Source organism: Haemaphysalis longicornis, unplaced genomic scaffold (assembly GCF_048455015.1).
Source record: "Haemaphysalis longicornis isolate Haplotype H1 unplaced genomic scaffold, Haemaphysalis longicornis Haplotype H1 scaffold_1, whole genome shotgun sequence".
In the NCBI taxonomy this organism is placed as follows: Eukaryota; Metazoa; Arthropoda; class Arachnida; order Ixodida; family Ixodidae; genus Haemaphysalis; species Haemaphysalis longicornis.
This window is the reverse complement of record NW_027526203.1, coordinates 131,111,087-131,125,437: the sequence shown is the minus strand read 5'-3', so window position 1 is coordinate 131,125,437 and position 14,351 is coordinate 131,111,087. Positions and strand designations below refer to the sequence as shown.

Below are 14,351 nucleotides of genomic sequence, written 5' to 3'. Positions count from 1 at the left end.
CTCCCTTAAGTGATCATCACGCTGCGGGAGGATAGCGCCAATGCCGGTTTCCCACTGATGTCCCCGCTGATTCAGTTGGCAGGCTCGAACATGCATTAAATGGCTATAATCTCATTCTCGCTCTTATCCGAGCCTGTTAGGTAACGTTTCTTTTCATTTTTTAGCCTACACCACAGATTTATATCAACCACGTGGCCTCCTAAATTGCTGCGTACTGAAAGTCGTCGGCTCCCACCGGCACTGTCAATGTTCGACAAAGAGATAAAATTTTCGGACGTTTTTTTTTTAACTTGCTGCTCAGCGTAATAGCTACTACGAACCATTCAAAGCTTCACATCTTCTTGAGCTTTTTTCCATTGTTATGGTTACAACATAAAATTTTGATTGATTCATTTATTTTTTTGCGAGCCAGCCTAAAAGTGGCATTTTGTCTAGATCTTAAGGATCTCTCAAACAAAAATACAGAAGAGCCCAAAAATAGCCCACCAGCAAATTCCTCAGCCAACCATAAAAACAAGTAGCCCACTTTGGTTATTTATAGCCCAACCTGGCATCCCTGCTGCTGACATCTACCTTTTCTTTCACATTGCTCCCGGAGGAGCGCACACATACTCCAAACTTCTTTTATTGCCTGGACGTGCCAGCCGACACCTGTCTCCCGTTGATAACCCTTTTGTGTACATGTTTTTTTTTTTGGTCCCTCATTGTCCATAGCTGAAAGCGAACTTACGTTGTGCCTGCACGTGCATCCCACATGTATCGGTCACATACCTCGCGTTTAGTTGCCTTTGTTTCGTGCAAACAGGACACCTGACCTGCATTTTTTAGCCTTACGAAACAACCGGCGAGAAAACGTAGGTCGGCTCAACAAACCATGGAACGAAGGATGATAGCAGTAACGCTCAGGAACGGGAAACAAGCATCCTGGAAGTGGGAGAAAGCTCAAGTAGAAAATATCATAGCGCAAAATAAGAAAAAAACGGGACTCTGGCTGGCCATGCAGTGAGACGAAATGACAACCGGTGGACCACAGGGACAGCAAGTGGCTACCGAGAGGCGGGTCTGGAAACAGAGGAAGGCAGCGAATTGTCGACGCGAGGGATGTACTCGGGCAGCGCAAATAGGAGCGGGTGGAGGTGGATGGGTGAGGCCGCCGTCCTTCAGGGGTTCTAATGGGTTGATGATGATGACGATTATGATGAGTCGCTGGTGGCAAGCATATGGTCTGTTATAGCCACGACTCGACATCTGACAACTGCAGAGAAAGGCTTCAACATAGAAATGTGTCGACATAAGTACCATCGTCTCTTACTGCAAGTTGTTAACGAACTCGTGAGTAACTATTTCCGACCGGCAGCGCATGACGCCACGATAATATCATCTTCGGTTGCAAGAACTGGATTTCTTTGTAAGTCGAATTTATCGCTGCAGCAGGATGGCGAGTTGGGATAGTTGGTAAAATCTCATGTCGAAGCCTTCAAAAAGCGAAACACTGAAAACGTGACACAAACAGAGCCACAGGACGAGCGCTTGAACGACAGGATAAGCGCTCGTCCTGTGGTTCTGTTTGTGTCTCGTTTTCAGTGTTGCACTTTTTGAAGGTTTCGACATACTAAATTACGGCTTTAGGCATTTCCCGCGGAGGCTGCGCCCAAATGTGGCCCGTGATCTGTTCTCCTTCAGCCAGGTTGCCGACAGCGTGTCTCTGGGGTGGCGTTTATAAATATAGATGCACCCCCGCGCAGAAGGAGGGCGCTGCCACCGCCAGCTGTTCGCACCCTTCTCCCGTGCGAACTGCCAGCTCCACCGTGCTCGGCAAACACGTGCGCCCGTGTCACGGCGTTCGCGGGCAGGGGCCAGGTATAGCTGGGCCAGGCCGGGATGGAGAGCTCTGGGTGCGCCCACTTCCATCGCCCTTTGACGCTGTCACGCCTTGATAGTTTTGTCCCTCCGCCCACACAAGGTCGCAGATGAGATTGCCATGACCCCACCGACTGGTGGGAAAGGGAGAACGCACTTGTCATCTAACACCACACGCATTTGGGACTGCTACTAATGATTACATTGATGCAGACGATCTTGTAAAAGTAGACGAAGGGAGACAGGTGGAAAGTTCTCGAAATATCGTAATCCTTTGCACTGTATTTATGTTTTTCTTTGGTCGAGTCATTTTACGCGCGTGTTGAGAGTATCCAACTTGTTTCTTGCCGCATACCGCCGCGCTTTCTAAAACCCCGCGACAACAAAAGTGTAGTATGTTAGCCGCGCTGTTGACCTTTTAACCTTTGTTCTGTTAAGCAGACGAGCTTGCACGCGGCGAAGAGAGACAGGTTGAAAGTTCTCGAAATATCGTAATCCGTTGCAGTGCATTCAAGTTTTGCTTCCGCACGGGGGAGTGTGTGGCAGCCTGTAACGCCTGACTTTCGTTCCTTCCTTGTCCGCTACGGCTCATATGTCGATCCAGAAACCGCATCGTTATCGACGAAGGGCAAGCACCTAGACCCGCACGCGCGTCTGAGAAAGAGAAAGTGGCGCACAGGAATGCATTTCTCGCGCGCACGCGCGTCCTCCCTGCTGCCGCCGCCGCTAATTGAGCGGGTGAAGCGCGTGACGACGCTTCTCCTTGATCACCTTGATTGGACAGTTCGCCCCAATGCGACCGATTTCACCGGTGTCCTCAGTGGTCGAGTGTGTTAGCCTGGTGTATTACACCGATGACACGGGAGGAAAAGAGACAGCTCCGGGTTTGTCCGCTAGAGTAAAGATCGGGTCATTCCAAGTTTAATTCGGTTAATTGGCTAGAAAGTGTGCTCAATGGAAACGTACAAACTTGTTTTGTTTCGTGGACAACGTCGACTGTGTGCAGCTTCGCACGTCCTCCTTCTTCACAGTGTGCAAGGGCACTAAGTTTTCACAAACTGAGCAATCGGCTGATAACGGCGGTAGCGCCCTTATCAGGCGTTACCATAGCAACTTGCCCGCTTTGAACACCGACGTGAGCCTATAGTTTTTTTCCAGCATGAAAGGCTTTGTGCGCGACATCTTCGCCCGTGTATACCACGCCTAAGCACGCGCCCATCAGCCGCTGCCGGTTTATGCGTGCACTGGTTGGGGGTGGAAGTAGGGAGGCGTTCACGCATAACTAGTCTTCATGCTGCTACCGATGGCATGCGCGTTGAGCTGACGGGAAATTTAAACATTGGAGTCTCACGGGTCAATGCGACCTGTCAGCTGTCCTCAATGATCGAGCGGTTAGCGTTTTAATCGGTGTGTTAGAGACAGTGATATGCCCACGACGCGGGACAGGAATGGACAGCCACATACGTGCCCACTGCAATAAACCTCGAGTCCTTCCAGGTTTTAACTTCCTATGGACAGACGCGTGGCGTTCGATGGGAGGAATAACAGCGGGAATCGAAGGAGAATTCGCCGGAAGAGAAGCACGAATGGGTGCCAAAACAACAAAAAGCTGCTCCCGCCGCCGTTTCAAGAGCAGGTTCCAGCTCGCCGAGTACCTGGGAATCTCTCCCTCATTAACAGCAACGTCTAATTGAGCCAATATTTCTAGTTCAGCTTGAAGGGCTTTTGAAAGGACAATTTTGGCGGTGCCTTTCACTTCTAAGCACGCGCACATAACTGGCTGCCGGTTCATCAGGCACGATTTGGGGGCGGAGAGAACGGGGGGGGGGGGGGGGGGGGGACGTGCATCCGCAGATATAGGTTTCATGCCCTCACTAATGACCTGGCCGGTCTGCTGGCGGGAGTTTTAAACGCGTGCGTCCACCGCCCAATGCGAACTGTCCAGTGTCCTCAGTGGTCGAGCGGATTGGGTTGGGGTGCTAGGCAGACAGTAAGATGCCGGCGATGCGAGAGGGAAACAAGCAGCTTCGTGTTTGTCCGTTACAATAAAACTTGCGTCCTTCAACATTTCAGCGGGCTAAGTTCTAATTGCTCCATCCAAATTACAAACAAACGTGTTTTGTTTCGTATGTTGTGTGTGCTTCCATCTTTGCAGGTCATCCTTCTTCACAGAGTGGAAGGGCACTAATATTTTTTATGAAACATCTCCATTGTATTTGGCGTCATCTGCCGTCCGCCGGCATCGAACATATCTCAGCTACTCGCTTCAACTACATTCATGCCCGAGCGTATCTTGACTTCTTCAAATTTGATCTGCCTCTGTGATTTCAACGCTCCCGGTATTCTGTGGCCTTTTTTATCGCTCACCGACTATGATGTAGAGCCAAGCAAAATGCTGTTAATTTCTCATTATCGTTTGGTTGAAAAAAATCGTCGATGCAAATACAAGAGGTGCCGAAGTTTTGGATTTATGTTAGTCCCCATTTATTAGATAACGGCTACGAATGCAAGGTTACTGATAGCATTTCAGATAACAAGGCCCTTCTGGTTACCATACCGGATCCTGTTCGCAATAATCGGTTTGTTTACTCTTCATTTCCTAATTTTTCACTCGCCGACGATTCTTCCATTATCGATTATTTCAGCGATTCTCTTGACGATTTCGGACAACTTAGTGAATTGCATGACGTCAATTCCTTGGTGGCTCCTTTCGAAAATTTTGTTGCAATTTGTCTCCACCGCTCTATCCCCCTTAAAATCAAAAGGAATATCCTCGCCTCCAATTGGATCTCGCGTGGTATATACTTCATCTGTCGCATCGTGTTGCGATGGCAAGGCACGCCAAACGAAATGGCGAACCCCTTAAAAAAGCCGAATTTAATGATGCTACAGAAGAGGTCTGCCTCCAAATGAATTCATCTGAAGAGTTCTACTTTAAGGTTACGTTACGAGGTTTACTGAAAAGTAACCCTTAAAAATTTTAAAGTTCCCTTTTACCCTCTTCGGCCTCTACTAACACTATCTTAGTAAGCAATGACCCTTCTAGTGACCCAATAAATATCGACTCTGCCTTCAATGAGTACTTTCAGTCAGTATTCATAGCTGCCAACTTCAAAATACCAGATTTTCAACGCGAGTCGCTTTACTCAACTGGCGATAGCCGTATCTCAAGAGGGGGTCCTGAATTTGCTTTGCATTTGGGTAATGAGAAATCCTGTGGTCCTGGTGGAATTAACCATGCTTTTTTGGTTACCTATTGCGTTTGTACCAGCCGCTACTTGACCGTAGTTTATAAAAATTCTTATTCACTTCGACAGTCCCGTTAGTGTGGAAATTGGCAAAACGTTTCCCATGTTTAAATCCGGTAGCAAGCAGACACCATTGAACTGTCGTCCGATTTCACCAACGTGTCAATCATGTAAATTTCTTGAACATACAATGTTTAGTCATATTATGAAGTTTCTAGGATGTAATATTAATTTGTGTGATGTCCCGCATGGCTGCCCTCACGCTTTTCGTACAATCACTCAGCTTATTTAATTTTATCACGACACTGCTCACGATCTTGACCAAGGAAACCAAATTAATGCAATTTTATAGACTTATCTAACGCGTTCGACATGGTTGCCCACTCAAAAGTTCTTCATAAACTTCGCGCTATACTTTATTATTCTTCCATTGTTGATTGTATACTAGTTTATTACATGGCCGCTCCTAGTATTTATATATTTATTTGTGTAAAATGCCTTAAGGCCCCTTTAGAGGGCATTGAGTAAGGGGGGTAATAAAGGCAGGTCTTACAGATCATACAGCACAAATTTGCCAGTTACAAAACATAGAAGAACTACTAATGGCGGCGAGGTTTGCAATACAAGTTCGGAAGACGATAACAAGAAAAAATAAAAGTAGATAGCATAACGCACACACGTGATGTGCACACAAAAATTAGAAAGTGTACGGAATACAATCAGGGCAGCGACGAAAGGTGACAACCAAGGATAGCCAGCTATACGGATTTGATGCGCACCAATCAGTTGCTATGGTCTGCAGTAAGCCCAATGAAAAAGCACACAGCAAGAAAACAAATTCAGGCCAATCCACCATGTGAATGTGGTTCGAAAGCAAAGCTGTAAACGGCACCCACAACGATTACCCATGAGGCGTCACTTATATTCCCTCACGTCGCTCTACAAATAGTGAAACCAGAGAGAAGTGAAATGCACTTATCCACACCCGTTGTTACTTCAAAGACATGTTCTTGGGAAGTATTAAATCAATGCATGGTGTATGAACGGTGGTTGGTTGAGTTGTATTGGTGTAGCACATGAGCGGAAACTTTTTTTACAAAACTAAAGGAAGCTCAAACCCGGTGTTAGACGATCTCACTTCTCCGTTTCTGCCGCCGCAGACGGAGGCGAAGAGGTCGGCGGCATAGTATAAAGGAGGAGCAGGATGAGGAGGAAGAAATACTTCTACGTATTCAGATTTCTGAACGGCCCCGAGTGGGGTCCAGGGGAGTGGTTCCTTCTCCACAGTGCGCGCCGCCTGTCCACCAGCTGAAGCTGGGTAGGCGGAGAGGGGCTGGGCCGCAGCATCTCTTTTGTTGGGTTGTTGACGGAAAGAGAGGAGGGTGCTCAGGGCTAAACTCGTACACCCAGCGTATGTGGCGGGGTGTTCCTACTGCTGAGCAAAATTTACATTCAGCGTCGCAGCGATTCGGGTGCATTAAGGGAAGACACGTCGGGTGTGGGAAGGAGCCGGAATATATGAGCCCTAGGGTAGTTTGTTGTTCTCTGGAAAGGTCAGGGTAAGGCGAAGGTAGGGTCTGTCTCTGAAGGCGATAATGCTGGGTTCTGTCCCTGAACGTGGCGAGCGGGTGACTGTCCTCGTGCAGCTCCATAGCCGGGGAGGGGGGGGGGGGGGGGGGGGTTAAAGCGCAGGCTTGGCGTTGGGCGTGTTCGGTGCCCTCCATTGGAGCGTGAGCGCGTGTCCAGATGAGCTGAATGGAACCATTTGGAGAGTGTTTTTCTAGTACTCGCAGTGCAGGTCGGGACACCCAACCCGACTGGCAAGTTTGGTTGGCTTTGGGAAGCGGTGACTACCTTCCGATCCCCTGGTTGAGTGAAAGCCAAGGCGATGGCTGCCTCTTCTGCTGCCGTCATGTCTTGGTTCTTGAGTGAGGCACACGCATGGAGGTTAGTTCTGGAGGTAGCCACGATGATGGCGTACTGCTGCTCTCGATGTTGGGAGCCGTCTGTGTAGACGACTTCATGATCGCAACCCTGGATGGGGTCGAGCGCATGAGCCCGTCCTTGTTGGCGACCCCCGTCGTGTGAGGGGTTCATATTTTTAAAGGAGCCATGAAGAGAAAACACAAGTTTGGTTCATTCAAAAGATTGTCTCGTTAGAATCATACTGACACCACTTTTAACGTAAACTACGCTCAAATAAGCTACATAATTAGGGAAAACGGGAATGGTCATGTGACCCACCAGCTCATTTCCCGCAACAGAACCTATGATTTCACATGAGCTAAGCTCTGCAATTGGCGGAGGCTGGCAGAAGCAGACGCAAATTAGGTAGAGCTTACAAACTAGACGAACGAGCGATTTGCGCTTAAATTTAGGGCACATTCTTTACAAAGCAATAAGAATGATGGGACAAACAGTGGAAGTTACGAAAGCACATGTAAACATAGAAGTACTTATGCGTACTGCTGTTCGTACTGCGCACAGCACGCTTGGTTTAGCTGCACGGCACTACGGGGCTTGGGGTTGTCTCAGACGACACTGGCCGATTGACGCAAGCAACGGTGTCTTACGTGACCACATTTGTCGAGCGAGCACTGTTTCAGGGAACGAATATTTTCTCCCAGAACAAAAACAAGCCAGGTTTAAATACGGGCAAAAACAAACCAAACGCTTGCCACGGTATGGTGGCGCCATCTAGGTTCGGGTAACGTAAAGAAACGTGGGAACAAACCAACACCGCTGTACAGGGTGGAGACAACCTTTGAACGGTCCCGTGCCGCCGCAAATGGGCCAACGGGCTCAAAGCGTATTCTTTTCGTTTCCCACGAGACCTAGCAACGCGAAACAGACAATATGATTCAAACTTCTTCAGTAAACCGCGTTGCGGCGATAATTTTAGCGCGGTTTTGACACAATGACTTGCTTCGGCGGCGAGCGAGCAACCGAAAATGGCGGCGCCAGCGTATACGTGTCTACCCTGTACGGCGGATGCGTGAATGAAGGTACTCTAGGCTGCAGAGCGGTCGGTTCCTGTGATGTCATTTGGGACCACGAAAACGCACGATTGAGCGGGAAAATTAAAATTTTAACCTAAATTGTTTAATTTCTCAGTGAATAAAGCACCGTTTGTATCCGGACAAGCGCTGGGGGCACTATAAAACACGAAATCTTTCGAATAAAACCAACTTGCATTTTCTCTTCATGGCTCCTTTAAGCAAAGGGAGAATCTTTAGTTCTCATCGCCAAGAGTCCGGGAGTACATCACGCGGAGTTACATTCTGTGCTGGCCATCAAGGAGTATTTGAATGTGTTCCTTGATGTGTCGTTAGGTGTGAGGGCGGACGACAAGGAGCTGTGATTTCTTGCGTGAACACTGAAGGCCACAGGCTTTAGGAAATTGGCGTACTAGAAGTGAGCTGACGTGGGTTGGTGAGAGCGTCCTTTAATTTTTGTAATTTCTAGCCCACCCGCAAGGCACGCGCAGGGCCGCTAGACGTGCCGTGGGTGGAGCGCACAGCAGCGCGAGAGGTCGCGTGACGCTATCACGTGGAATTCAGCGAGAATGCAGGTGGTAGACCCGTATATGCGCTCGGTGAGTACACCACCTGCCTTCCCCGTTTTCGCTTGGGCTCGTAGCTAAATCGGTAAGACAACGGGCTCTCGCTTTGGTACTCTTTCAGTTCCAGGTTCGATTTCGTGCTTTCGATGAAATCTTTCGTGCTTGTGGAGGCGATATGGTGAGACCAGCAGAGATTGGGTGTGAAATAGATTCCAAGGTACTTATAGAAAGGTGCATGTGACCATTCGGAATTATTGATAGTGTAGCGATCGGTGGTTGAAATCAAGGAAGCCTGTCTGGTCGGGATACATTTTGAAGAAGAAAGGCCAGCACGCCGACCACAAGTTATTTCGAGTTTAAAGGAAAATAATGTTTCGGCTTCCACACGGAAGCCTTGGTAACAATAAAGTCTTTAAATCTTTTGTAAACCTTGTGTAAATGTTTCGTTTAATTCCTGAAATTCTTCTATAGTGAATGAGTCATCCCGGGTTCGGTCCTGGGGCCACTTTTGTTTATATTATATATATATATATATATATATATATATATATATATATATATATATATATATATATATATATATATATATATATATATATATATATATATATATATGCAGGGTTCGTACAGGTTCCAAAAGCAAAAATTCAAGGACTTTCAAGGACCAGAAAACACATTTTCAAGGTCTCCATCTAATGTTTTATCTGGGATTATTTATAACCTTTCCAACACAATGCAAACGTTTTTATTGCACAATACCTAATCACATTAGTGCACATTTAGATAGGGGCTAAAGTGTTCGTAAATGCTCCCCCAGCTTTATTTTTTTTGTATTTCATGGCAGGTATTTACAGGTTTTTCTTTTTTCTTTGTGTTTTTCTGAGGCTGTTTGATTTTCAAAACTTAGTTCATGTTGCCTGCATCTCCTGCTTTGTCAGCAAGAGAATCAGCTGGAATTAAGTCGAGCAAGTGTTGCTTCAAGGCAGGAGGAACTATGTGCACGTCTACCATTTGTACGTAAAAGCAAACGTAGATGGAGCGTATGAGGCACAGACTAGATGGAAGATGCCAAATAGAGAAAAGGCTTTCACTGGATTGTATCGTGATATGGATTGGATTGACAAGTGCCAGCTCCCAATGTTGTCTTGTAATAATGAAAATCCACCAAACTTGTAATTTCACGCAATACACTGAAACTTGATTGTTACAATGTTTCTTTACATTTTTAACACCTAAAATCCACGACAAACAGTTTAAATTCTTGTGAAAAGACAGGGCCATTGGTTCTCTCCGGAAAAATCAAGGGTTTTCAAGGACCATTTAAAAATTCCAGGACTTTCCAGGCCTTGAAATTGACACTTCTAAATTCAAGGCTTTTCAAGGTTTTCAAGGACCTGTGCGAACCCTGATATGATCTGCCTAATTGCGTATCCGCAGAAATCCGCTTGGATGCTAGCGACTGTGTATTATCAAACATAATTAACATTTTTTTTATTGCGATAGTATGCGCGTTGGCGTAAATACTACGTCACAGGTATAGATTAACCCCCGTTTCGCGAAGAGACGCAAGGAGAGAGCATGTATGAGGATCCTATTTCCCTAAATAATTCTTTTGCACGATTTCGCAGGAGGTGCGACCAATGGGAAGGAATATTAACTTCACGAAAGCAGTCACTTTATGTTTCAGTATGCGCAGTTCCGTTTCTTTGCATAATAATTCGTTTAACGGCCCTTCCCTACAGCGCATGCCTGAATATAAGTACCTGGGCGTCGTCTTCACTCCTACCTTGTCGAGGTCAAAGGTTAATAAAGGTAAATTCAAAAAATCACTAAAAAACTAGGCCACTTAAATTGTACATTGCGAGAAGCTCCACTCGAAAAAAAGTGCTTACATATAAATCGCTCATCAGACCCATCCTAGAATACGCCTGTACAATCTGGAATCCTATAAAGTATCTGAAATTAACACGCTTGAATCGGTTAAGAACAAATCAATCCGTTTCATTTTCCGCCGTTTCGACTGGAGCTTTTCACCGTAATCCCACCTGGCTACACTAGAATTACAACCTTTGTCCCAGCACCGTGATCGCGAATGCATCAAACGTTTGCATCTTCTTACGAATACTCTGCGCTACTCCTCAGAGAACGACTCTTTGTCAGCTCATAAACTGAAATCCACTAGAAATAGCCACAAACTTAACCTTGCACCTTTTCATCCACGTACTAGTCTATTCAAGTACAGCTCCTTCCTTCCCCGAAATAATTGAAAGATGGAATTTACTACCAGAAGAAATAAGGTCATTGCCTTTAGAAATTTTTTGTATAATTTAAATAGACTGTGTAGAGTAAATGTTTGCATAATTTCATTGTCTTTGCTGTATTTAGTATTACCTGCTATGTCTAAACTTCGCGAAACGTACGTGAGTTTCACTGTATCGTTAATTATGTCGGTGTTATTCTGTGAAGAAGTGTGTTTTTGCATTTTGTGTACTATCGCAATGAATTGAAATACGAACAACTATGTGCATGGTTTTAAGTATACATACTGCCCTCCTCCCTGGCGACGGGCCGTGTATGCACAGCACGCATAAGGTTGGGAAAGCCCTCTCATAACTTATTGATACTGCGCAGGCGCAGCCCCTCGCTTAGAAGGCGGGTCATATACTAAAAACCCCGCGCACCGCTGTTCGTATTTAAATTTATCTCGATTGTAGCTACCCGCTCCGGCGATAGCCCAATTTGGCTGCAGTAAGTAAAAATAAATAGAAACTCCCACCTCCCCTCGCGGGAACCCCTGTGTAGATGCGACGCATAGGCGGAGCGGCGAAGGGACCGCGTTTTATAGCGCGCATAACGTTGAGGGGACTGCGTAAGCAGGTCCCAGTCGATGACGACGTTGGCGTACTTGTAAAGCGGCGTGGACTCTAAGTGTTTGAGCCAAGCGTGGATGTTGCTTCGCCGGAGAACGGCACACCGGTTATATGCGCAGCGCGCCCGAAGGAGAGGAAACCGCGGACGAGAGAGTACTGCACATGCGCCGGCCCCAGCGCGTCTGCCGCGGCTATGACGCAACACAATCCAACACAATCCACTTTAATCCAATCCAAATCCAAGCCAAGTCAAGCCAAGCCAAGCCAAGCCAAGCCAATCGAATCCAATGCCCCTCGCGAGAGAGTGTTCGCTATCGGAGAGGAGAGGGGGTGAGCGGCGGAGAGCGCAGCTGGCGCGGCGAGGAGAATGGGGGAGGGGTGGACAACGCCGACGACGACGACGACGACGACGCCGGAGGGACAAGGCGAGTGAATCAGATGCTCTGCATCTAATAATAAATAAATGTCACCCGATGCACCCTGCACGGAAGCGACTCCTTCATCCAGACTGCCATCATCGACATCATCGTCTAAATAATCTTGCATAGACTTAAATCGTGCGATTAAAGATGGCACCCCGAAACAGAAACGATGACTCGCAAGAACTTGATCAAAATTGGCCTCGTATCTGGTCGCTTCACGGTGAATATCGTTGAAAGACGATAACCTTCTTCCGCCCCTACCGCGTATTAACGGTAACTTTTGCGCACTCGATACGGGGACACAGAAAAAGGTGACACGAAGACAAGCGCAGTCTTCCACGGAGACAAGCGCAGAGGCCCACACCGTCAGGTGTGGGCCTCTCTACCAAGGAAAGAGAAGACAAACGCTGAGCCGGGGAAGGTGTTGATTCTCGGTGACACCCTTGGGGATGAAGATCGGAAAAAGATCGTACGACTGGGACCTAAGTTCTGCGTTGAACCGCTGCTTCAGAAGCCGGAGAGACTGACTCTGGCAAGGAAGGTGAGTGAAGAGGAGAGCGATTTTTGCATCAAAGACTGTGTGGAAGTAGTAGCCAATGCCAAGGGCAGGTGTAAGAAGCAACTGGTGTTGTTTCGATAGCTCGCTATTTGCATTGTGGTAAAAAAAAAACTGCCCTTGTCTTCGTGTCACCTTTTTCTGTGTCCCCGTATCGAGTGCGCAAAAGTTACCGTTAAGACGTCAAACCAACTAGCCCGCCTATCCGTGTTATTACAGTTTATTCGCACCGCGTAACTTCCTCTCCTCTCGATCCCGCCCACCTCTCCCGCTGTTCTCCTTTCTGTTCCGGTCCTCCCGTGATCAACACAATAAAAGTTTGCGGATTTAATTTCATTTTTTCAGCTTTTGCACTGTGGCCGCGCCATCTGCTGGCTCCTATGTTACTATTGTCAGCCATGAGCCCGAGGCTGCAGTGTTAGCGTTTTTGTATTTTGGTTAAGGAATAATTTTTTAAAATAACACTTTTATATAAGTTGTGTATTACTGTTTGGCCTCACGTACCCCTAATGGTTTCTTTTTGCCGAACAATGTTCCATACCTGAAGTATTCCTCCAGATGTAGTAGTTAGGAACTTGTAGTGTCTATATAAACGTCTTGTTCAAAATTTCTCTTACCTTTTGGCCGGGCAGCTGGATCGAGGGGCGGACGGGCGGACAGACGGAGGGACGGACATACAGGCAGACAGCCCAAATGCTTTGCGTTTATGTACCCCAAGAAAGACTCAATTGAAGCGTAGCAGCGAGAAGTGATTTGATCCAAGGCGTCCGAGCTGCCAAAAGCAAATATTGAGATTACGTGGCGCTCGCTGGCGGAAGATGCTCTTCGCCACTGTCCACGGAAGTGTGGAACACTGGAAGGCCGACGCACTATTTGCCGCCATGATGTAAACAACGAGATAACAGGCATGTGACTGTGCTGAACCTGCAATAACAACCATAGCAAACGCCACTGGAGGCGCTGCTTGGCAGCTTGTGGACGTCGCCACGGCTTGACTTATGCCTGTACATGGATAATTGTTTATGTCTTATGAAGGTTAACCTGTGAAGAAAGGTTTTGTGTTTCTTTGAGGGCTTGTGTGCGCGGAGTCGTTCTGTTGTTCGTCACGTGACTCTTGGCACGTTCGCTCAGTCGCTGTTTGCGTCATCTCTACTGGGCGGCTGATAGATTCATTTTACAATTATTTACGCGATTGTTTTCAAGGTACTGCCTCAAGATTGGTGTGTTCGTTTTCTGCGTATGTCAATCTATCTAGGCCGACTTCGTTTTTTTTTCTTCAGTGTCCCTTTAATAGAATGCCCGCTTTCACGCGGCACATATTCCCTTTGGGCACAGCGGAGGAAGACGCCTCAGAACGAAATTCCCCATTTGCTTTCTGAAGAATAATTCACAATGCGGCTTAGAATTTGGTTCCACTGAAACCAGAACGTCTAAAATCTCCCATTAAAAAGCTTACGTTCAATCCTCCCGCAAGATACATACTTGTAGGGGGAATTGGCTACATGCGCGCAGGTAGCTGGTGTCAACAGGGCACAGGTCATCCCGTGCTTCTCAGTACATGACCCATTCCCCCGGGAGGCTTTGGCCGAGAACGAATTAATTAACCAATTAACCGAATCAGTTAACCAATAATTAATACCAGTTGTCAATGAACAAGACAGACATTAGCTTTATGACAAGTGAACCTTGAGCCATTAATTGCTCATCGATGCCGGGAGTACCCATAAATCGGGGAAAGTATAGAGGAAGAAACAAGTTAGGAGACGGCGCCACTGGAGGAGCGTGTAGCCTAGTCATAAAAAGTAAAATCGAATTCAGCCGCGGGCATCACTG

General features: G+C 47.0%; 1 protein-coding gene across 1 annotated transcript in view; it reads right to left on the bottom strand.

The window, feature by feature from the left end:
- LOC144165882 (uncharacterized) overlaps positions 1-13,221 on the bottom strand; it is a 140,710-nt gene extending 127,489 nt beyond the window's left edge. The window contains exon 1 of the mRNA XM_077695637.1: positions 13,136-13,221. The gene's annotated coding sequence lies outside the window, so the exon portion shown is untranslated. The remainder of the gene's footprint in view (positions 1-13,135) is intronic.
- Positions 13,222-14,351: the final 1,130 nt, after the last annotated feature.